Consider the following 9,443-nt stretch of genomic DNA (forward strand, 5'->3'; position numbering starts at 1 on the left):
TGATAGGTGGTCGTATTTCTCGGTGAGCTGAGCCGTGTGTTGCTGCAAGGCCTCAAATTCCTTAGATTTGGAGTTTGATATTGATTGGGACCTCCCAACAGTTGAAACACTACGGGTCGACCGCAAGTTGTCGGCCGTAGCGTTGGAGAGCCCGTAAACCCGATTTTTATCGGGTCCACCTAAGGAGCCAACCTCCATCCACAAATCCAGATCTAATTCCAGATGGTTCAAAATATCGTCCCCTTATCTCTCCCTTAACCGATTATTATAGCCCGTAAACCCGATTTTTATCGGGTCCACCTGACGAGCCAACCTCCATCCATAAATCCGGATCGAATTCCGGATGGTTCAAAATATCATCTCCATATCTCTCCCTCAACCGATTATTATAGGTCTCCTGAAAATTAAAAAAAAAACAAGTTATCATCATATTCAATTCAATAAACATAATAACTTACAAAATGAAATGGTTGAACAAACATACCATGAAATGTTGAGCACGGTTATCAACGAACTGTTGCACCCCCTTCTGGTGGTTTTGACTCCACACATGCGTCTCCACAAACAGCTTCATCAGGCTCGGCTCATGTCCAAGAGACGCAGCCTAGAATGAAAACAGATATATTAACAATAACTGAATTTAATGATATATTTCATTTATATTAATCTTACCATCTGTTTTGCATGTGCAGCAAACGGAACGGAGCTGCCAGTGTGCGTTGTCACCCCGCCATGAATTGGCCAATTCCGGTTGCCAGCACCAGACCATGAGCATCGTGTGAACCACTCAGACGTCACGTGCTCAATATAGTGCGGCCATATATCTTCCAGGATGTATATCGGTTTGAAATCCCTCCAAACCGCAACATCGTTCCAGCCTTGTAAACCCCTATCCCTCGCGACTTTTTTTGCCTTTCTTTATGCTTCATACCAAAAATCACATAACCTACGTCATGCAACCAAAAATTACATTTTGAAACATAATTTTTTATCTAAAAAAAATCTTGTATTGTTTTCGATCTTACCTAGTTGCCGTATGATTTTCCCACACCCTCCTCACAATAATGTTATGCTCACTGTCCCAGCAGAATTTGTACTATGAATAAATGAACAAGTTTAGAAGTTTTCGATCTTACCTAGTTACCGCGTGATTTTCCCACACCCTCCTCACAACAGTGTTAAGCTCATTGTCCCAGCAGAATTTGTACTGTGTATAAGTGAACAAGTTTAGATAAAAATAATAATTTATTTACAATTAAATTAATAAGCTGAGAATTATAAATTAATACCAACCTCAAACCTGTCAAACCATGCATTGAATTGAGGTATCCATTTAGGATGCTTTGATATCTGACTCCACTAAAACAATGGAATCTCCATCGATGATTTAAACGTCGATGATATTACTTGGGCGGCTTCAATGTTTGTGAACCTGAAAATAAATGAAATAAATTCAATAGTGATTATTTCATAAATTATGTTGTAATATAAAAAAGAAAAAACTAAAACCTTAACAAATTTACATTGAAAGGTCATCCTTCCACTATGCCTCGTACTGGCGGGTAAATTGATTCCTTTGCGAAGGCACGCCGCCTCTATGCTGTGAAGTAGCGCTGGAAGAGGTAGCATCGATTGACGGCGCAGGTGGTGTAGGTGTCTCTTCTTCAGAGGCACCTAAAGAGATATCCTCATCGCTGCTAGACGAACTAGCTACGACCTTACGTGAGCGACCAACTCTAGTTTTTGATCTACGCATCTACATAATTTTATACAAATAATTATATAAACAAATGTTAAAAAACAAATTCGATAGCACCTCCCTTATACTGGATACTACCTAAATCCACAAACCTACATATATTAACAATAGCCACAACCAATTTACCAAATCTAAACTAATTATTCCAACATATTCAATTCCTAATCCTAAGGTAAATTCAACATTAAAAATTACAGTTCCACAAATTATTCAATAATTATGCCAATACAACAAAACAATAAATTAAAAAAAAATCTAGAATAACAATCAAAATAAATCGAAAAAATTAAACCCAAATCATGCAATAAAAAAGTAAAATTAATAATTATTCCAACATATTCAATTACTAATCCTAAGATAAATTCAACATTAACAATAAATATTTAACAAATTAACTAATAATAATTATGCCAAAACAACAATAAAAAATATTCAATAAATTCAAAAAAAAAACTATAGACTTTAGCAATGAATTATGCAAACAAAAACTATAGATTTTATCTACATTGCAAAAAATACACCAAAACAAAAAAACAGAACAAAAAAATAGCAAAACAAAACCATTAAAGTAAAATGAAAAACAAGAAACACTAACCTTTTCAATTGATGGAGATTCACTATAAAAAAAGCTTGATATCGTCGGTGAAGAAGGGAGATCATAATGGAGAGGAAAAGTGTTGCGATGTCGTGGTCGCAAAAATTAATTACCCTAGCTTAAAACACAACACATAAGATAGTATAGAGCAAGCAAAGGGTCGATCTCACAAGGAAGATTTAGTTCAGATTTTTATGTTATACGTTATGCAATTGGGGGGTTTTGATTTGTGATGATCTAAACTATGGAAGATATTAAACTAGCAAACAAAATAAATTGAAATCGAAATTTATCAAGAAAACAAACCTTGGTTGCAAGCACACATCCACCAACGGAAATTAGAACCGATCCTTGAAACAAAACTACAATTTATATTCTGAATTTTTATCTTTTCTTAATGTTGGTTAATTAACGGATCCGCCGTATAACTAACCCTAACCAACAAACAATCACAATGTCCGCATTAATGATTTAGTTCAATGGCAGCCCTAAGAACTAGATATTTGAGTGTTGTCCCTAAGTTTAATAATGTAGTTCCGCCACAATTATCAAGCTTAGTTGCTTCACAAGTTCATACATCACAACTCCGGTTTTGATATCAAACTTAGCAATAAATTGTTCACAATAATAACTTAGAGTTCCGCTCTAGCAATTATCAACAACAATCATAGAAAATATGCATAGGAAAACAACCATACTTATTCATAATATAAACTAAAAATAAAAGGAAGAATAAATCTCACGGTTCTTGAAATCTGAAGGTTTGTTGTGTCCTTGCAACCAAGAAAAGAGCTTAGTCTTGCATAACTATTGAACAACTACTCTTAAAGAATGAAGAGAGCATGATTTTTTGGGTTTGTAGAGGAGAGAATTTGTGTTTCTTAACTTCTGGCTGCTGCCCCCCTTCTCTCCTCTCTCTTTCTTTTTATATGCTAAGAAACCCTAGTTCCTAATTTACAAAGTAGTCCTCCCTTAAGTTGACAATTGACATTTAAGTACTTCAATAACTAATTTACAAAGTAGTCCTCCCTAATTTACAGCCTTAGAGCCATCGATGATGTGGTGGAATTTTGAGTAATTATTTTCAAACTCTCTGTGAAATGCCAACGGATTTGTATTCCGTCAGTGTTGCCGTCGGTGATGTGGTGGCATTTCAAGTAATTATTTCATGTTACAAAATATATCATCCATGATCAATAATTATTTCAAGTAATTATTTCATAATTGTGGCATTTCAACTAATTATTTCAAGTAATAAATATTTTGTGTTTCAAAATATATCATCCATAATCTAAATTACATGAAAAAAAGGGTTTTACATAGGGTTTCATTTTGGTAGTAAGTCAGAATTTTCTTCTTCATCATCATCAATTGAATTGTCTTCACCTTCATCGCAATCTTCAATATGAATATCATCTTCTTCATCGACAATTGCTTGTCCGCTAGAGCTTAAAACAAAATTCTAATCCTCTGCATCAACATCAATAAGACTATTATCGAAAACACAAAAATTTGAATTTTCTTCCAATTCAATCGAAAGAGCAACTCGATATGGTTCAACCACCTCACTAACTTGAAAGACTTCATCTCGCACACTTGTGTCTTCGTTCTCATCCTGAACAACCTCGACACGACCCTGGGGTTTCATTTTTAAAACGGATAACCAATCCACTCTTGATCGATCCTTTCTAAATGAAGGGGTGTATGTGTAATAAACTTGTTGACATTACTTTGGGAGAACAAAGACATTGTTTATATTGCGGAGTCTAGCTTTTGAGTTGATTTTGACTAGACCATAGTGCGAATCAACTCTAATTCCTCTGTCAGTCGTGTCATACCAATAGCATTTGAATAAAAACACTCTATTCTGCTCGTTATGATATTGCAGTTCGACAACTCTTCTAATCTACCATAATAGTCAACTTCTAACTCACTACTAATGGATCCCTTAACACAAACACCGCTGTTGTATGTCTTTCTTCCTTGCCCGTATTCTTCAATATGGAAAACATATCCATTGACAAAATACCTGTTGTAGCACTTACATTTTCTTTAAGGCCCCAAGCTTAGTGAAGACAATGACTTAAGTGCACTCCTTCCCATTTGATAAACCTTATATGTAATGTACATCAATAAATAGTAAATAAATGAGAATCTCATAATGACGTGCATACATACAGTAATTTTACAAGTTAGAATGAGTTTGTGATAGTGCTTACATGTGTTCTGAACCACGTGGCAATCTGTTCATCTTGTAATTGAAAGATCTGGGATTCGATCAGCTGTGAGTTATTGGAGAGCAAATATTGTCGATGTTGCCTGCAAGTGATAATGAGTGTATGATATTACAATATATAATTAACATTATATTAATAACAAAGTTTAATTAGTATAAACTTACTGAATAAAAGGTCTCAGCTCATCATAGTTAAATAGAACGTAGTTGTGTGCTTGTTTGAACTCTATTTCCGACAAATATCTTCCTCTTACGGCATTTTTAGGTATGGGTTGTCCAGTATTGGAGAATATTGACAAGTTCCCGCTGGAAGGCACTTCACCACCATCATCATGCTGGGGAACACGATTGATTCTCATTCTCAGATGAGGTTCGAAATAGTACGTGATAAATGTTGAGATCTCCTCAGCAATACAGGCCTCACATATCGAAGCCTCAACATGCGCCTTGTTCTTAACCTTTTTCTTAAGATTAAACAAGTACTTGCATTTAAATATTAATCAAGTATTTTCAATTAAGAAAAACATATAAAATACTTTTATATATGAATTACATTGCAATTGTAATATCTAACCGTTCGAATGGGTACATCCATCTATATTGGACCAGTCCTCCAGTTTTTGCCTCGAACGGTAGATGTATAGGGAGATGCTCCATTGAGTCAAAAAATATGGAGGGAATATCATCTCAAGTTTGCATAGTGTTCCGTCAGTGAAATAATTACCTACAGTCTCACTGATAGAAAACATCTGTCGGTATAATAGTCGTCGGTAACTCCCACTTCCATCGCTAATTCTATCACAAATTAAAAAAAAGTTTCCCGCTGGAACATTACTGACGAAATAAATCCGTCTGGAATTTCAATGGTAATTACTGACGGACTATTCATCAGTAATTATGGCATCGGTAGTAATTGTTTGCCAACTCTTTGTGAAATACTGACGGATATTATCCGTCGGTAATACCGTCAGTGATTAAATACCGACGGAATATATGTGTTGGTAATTATGGCATGGCTGGTAATTGTTTGGCAACTCTCTATGGAATATCGACGAATAATATATGTCGATGTTTTTGTCGGTATATATTTAAAATATAAAAAAATAATTTATTAATAGTAAAAAACCTTAATAAACAAATAAAATTGGATTAAACATTAAAAATATAAAAGTAATGTTAAATAATATTCATTACAAATTTAATGTGTTTAAAAAACAAAATTAAACTAGAATAACGACGGAGCTGGAGGAGGAGGAGGAGGAGGTTAGTTGTTCCCGGGACCCTACGGCCAGAAAGGAGCTATATAAGTATCATCACCCATCTTTGATCTCATCTCCATGACTATTTGACGGAGATCATCATAATTCATCGAGAGTTATTGATATTGTTGTTTCAAGGCAATGAACTCAGATTGGATATTCAATACTGATGGAGAGCTTCCAATAGTTAAGACACTACGAGCTGAACGCAAGTTTTCAACCGTAATGTTGGAGAGCCCGTAGACCCGATTTTTATCAGGTTCAAAAAACAATCCCGCCTCCATCCACAAATCTGGATCGAGATTTGGATGGGTCAAAGGATGGTCTTCATAACTCTCCCTCAATCGGTTATTATAGGTCTCCTGAAAATTCCGTCGGTAAAAAAATCATCAAATGCAATTCAAGATGCAATTCAAGAAAATAATAACTTACAAAATAAAATGAATGAACAAACATACCACGAAGTACTGAGCATGATTGTCCATGAACTACTGCACCCCCTTTTAGCGGTCTTGACTCCGTACATGCGTCTTTACAAATAGCTCCATTGGACTAGGCTCACGTCCAAGAGACACAACCTGTAAAGAAAAAATAGGTTGAAAGTTAAATATATTATAAGGAACAACAAATTAATTAATAATATATTTCATTAAAATTAATCTTACCATCTGCTTTGCATGTGGGCTGACTGGGATGGATGCGTCAGTGTGCGTGGTCACCGAACAATGAATTTACCGGTTTTGATTGTCGGCGCTGGACTGTGAGCGCCTTGAGAACCACTCTGAGGTCACGTGCTAAATATATGTCATCCATATTTCCCCCGAGTTGAATGGCAGTTTGAATTCCTACCAAACTGCCACCTTATTCCATCCTTCAAAACCGTTATCCTTCACATGTCTTTTTGATTTTTTTATGTCATACAAAAAATCACGCAACCTACTTCCATAGTAACAAATTAGAATTTAAAACATAAAATTATAAAACAGAAATAAATTTATTTTTGATGTTACCTAGTTGCCGCGTGATTCTCCCATACCTTCCTCACAACATTGTTGTCCGCCCTACCCCACTCAAATTTGTTCTGTGTATATAAATAATTCATATAAAATAAAAATAGTACAAGATATAAAATTATAAAAATCATTTGTTAAAAATAAGCTGGAAATTAAAAATTAACACCGACCTGAAATCGCTTAAACCATGCATCGATATTAGGTTTCTACTCAGGATGGCTGGAAACCTGGCCCCATTGAAATAATGGAATCTTCATCAACGATTTAAACACCGATGTTATAATCCTTGCAGCCTCAATGTTTGTGAACCTGAAATTAAATAAAAGTAGTAATATTAATTAGTTGTTCATAAATTATGTTATAAGTATATAAAAAGAAAACCTAAACAAACTGACATTGAGAGATCATCTTTCCATTGTGCCTGGTACGCGGGTGAATTGACCCCGTTGTGAAGGCATACCGCTTCTGCGCTGTGAAACCACACTAGAAGAGGCAACATCACAAGTTGGCGTAGATTCCTCGCCGTGATCAGCACCTAAGGATACGTCCTCCTCGCTACTAGAAGAACTAGCTGCAACAATCTGCTGACGATGTGCTGTAGATTTTATTCTACGCATCTACCCAAATTTATACGAATAATTACATAATTAACTTTGATTATTTAAAAAAAATTGACAAAGTCTCCCCTATATTGGGAGGTCCCAAGTTATCAATAAAATCATATTACACTTCCAATTTTATTTCACATCTCAATCCAATCATCCTGGATCTCAACCCAACTCATCATCATCAACACAAAATATCTTATTCAATAACATTATATAATGAAATTCAAGTAAAAAAATCAATTTCAACTATGAACATTCATTATTAAATTGATAATTAGAGTTACAGACATTATATTAAAGTTATATATTCAAATTTACAGATTACTATTACATTTCAAGTTTTAGAAGACAAAACTCTTAATTTATAAATAATTACATGGTGAAAAGAAAAAGGTAATTAAATCAATATCATTCCTAACATGACCTTAATGGATCTCAAAATAGAAATTAACGTGTATACATAAATATAAAAATGTAATAACAAGCAATAAAAATGACAGGTAAACAATAATATCCTAAAATTAAGATAAACTATATAGCAATATATACAATAATATCATAAAATTAATAAATAAAATGAAAAAACTAAAAAACACTATATCAGTTCAAAATAAGTTTGGGAATAAAAAATGCTTACCTTAATATGTGTTGAATTTAAGATTTTATCTACAAACAATACACAACACAAAGAACACAAAAAAAAAATCATAATTAAAGTAAAAAAAATACAAAGATAAAGAAAAAAGAATACATACCTTTTAAAACTACCACCAAAACAATAAAATCACTTCCAAAAATGAAATATAATCATAATTAAAGTAAAAAAATACAAAGATAAAGAAAAAAGAATACATACCTTTTAAAACTACCACCAAAACAATAAAATCACTTTCAAAAGCAAAATATAAACCGAGAGGAGAAGAGAAATGGAGAAGAATAGAAATGAAACCAGAGAAAAAAATGAATCAAATGGGAGGGTTTTATATAGCAATTTTTCCGACGGTATTACCGACAGACATTAATTGTTGCTGGTGACATTAAATTCTGTCGGTAATACCATCAAAAATTAATTGAAATGCGCACCAAAAAAGTTCAAAAATTCCGTCAGACTTTTTCATCCGTCAGTATTTGTGCATACGGACACGTGTCGGACGTGTGTGCACTTCGGGATGTGCCTAAATCCGTCGGTGATTCTGTTAGTAATATCATCGGTGATAGTGGCACAATCCCGTAAATGTTTCTCATCTCTTTGTGAAATACCAACAGGTTATTGGCTGTCAGTGACTCCGTCGGTGAAAGTTGCACAATCCTGTAAATTTTTTTCAACTCTCTGTAAAATAATGACAGGTTATTGGTCGTCGGTGACTCTGTCGGTGAAAGTGGCACAATCCTGTAAATTTTTCTTTTTTTTTATATAACCTTGTCACAAAATCTTGAATTGTAATCTTACAGCACACACAACACAATAACAAGGGCTGACTATTAAAGAAGAATAAATATTTAATGTTTCAAATTATTACACAACACAATAACATGTTTAGTTAGTCAGAATTTTCATCTTCATCCTCTATTGAATTGTTATCATCAGCTTCATCGCATTCTTCAATTTCATTATCATCTTCTTCAACAACATTCTTTTCTTCACTAGTAGAGTTCAGAACAACATTCAACTCCTCTGCGTCAACATTGATTAGTACTTAAAAGTGCATTTTTTATCAAGGTTTTATGTCATCATTTTGCACTTGAAGTATCAATAACTCCTTAACTAAAGCATGTTTTATAATAATATATCTAATAATATAAGATACCTTTAATTTATGGTAAATGTTCATTTCAAACAAATAGTAGCAACAATAAAGAAGTCCAAATCTATCTTCCAGCCCGAGCATTGTTCAGTGCTTGGCCCATATCTGGAGTTCTTGAAGTCCAAATGATCTGAATTTTTTACACAAGAAAGCTGAGATAATTTCCTA

The 9,443-nt window shown here is 33.9% G+C and overlaps 1 long non-coding RNA gene across 1 annotated transcript; it reads right to left on the minus strand.

Moving 5' to 3' along the window:
* Positions 1-6,762: 6,762 nt before the first annotated feature.
* Positions 6,763-7,118, minus strand: LOC105112527 (uncharacterized). The gene is made up of 3 exons (XR_839773.1): positions 7,033-7,118; positions 6,860-6,930; positions 6,763-6,785 (listed from the first exon to the last, which is right to left on the minus strand). It is a non-coding gene; the product is annotated as an uncharacterized LOC105112527 (long non-coding RNA).
* Positions 7,119-9,443: the final 2,325 nt, after the last annotated feature.

The sequence above is a fragment of the Populus euphratica genome, unplaced genomic scaffold, assembly GCF_000495115.2.
Source record: "Populus euphratica unplaced genomic scaffold, PopEup_1.0 scaffold348.1, whole genome shotgun sequence".
Lineage (NCBI taxonomy): Eukaryota > Viridiplantae > Streptophyta > Magnoliopsida > Malpighiales > Salicaceae > Populus > Populus euphratica.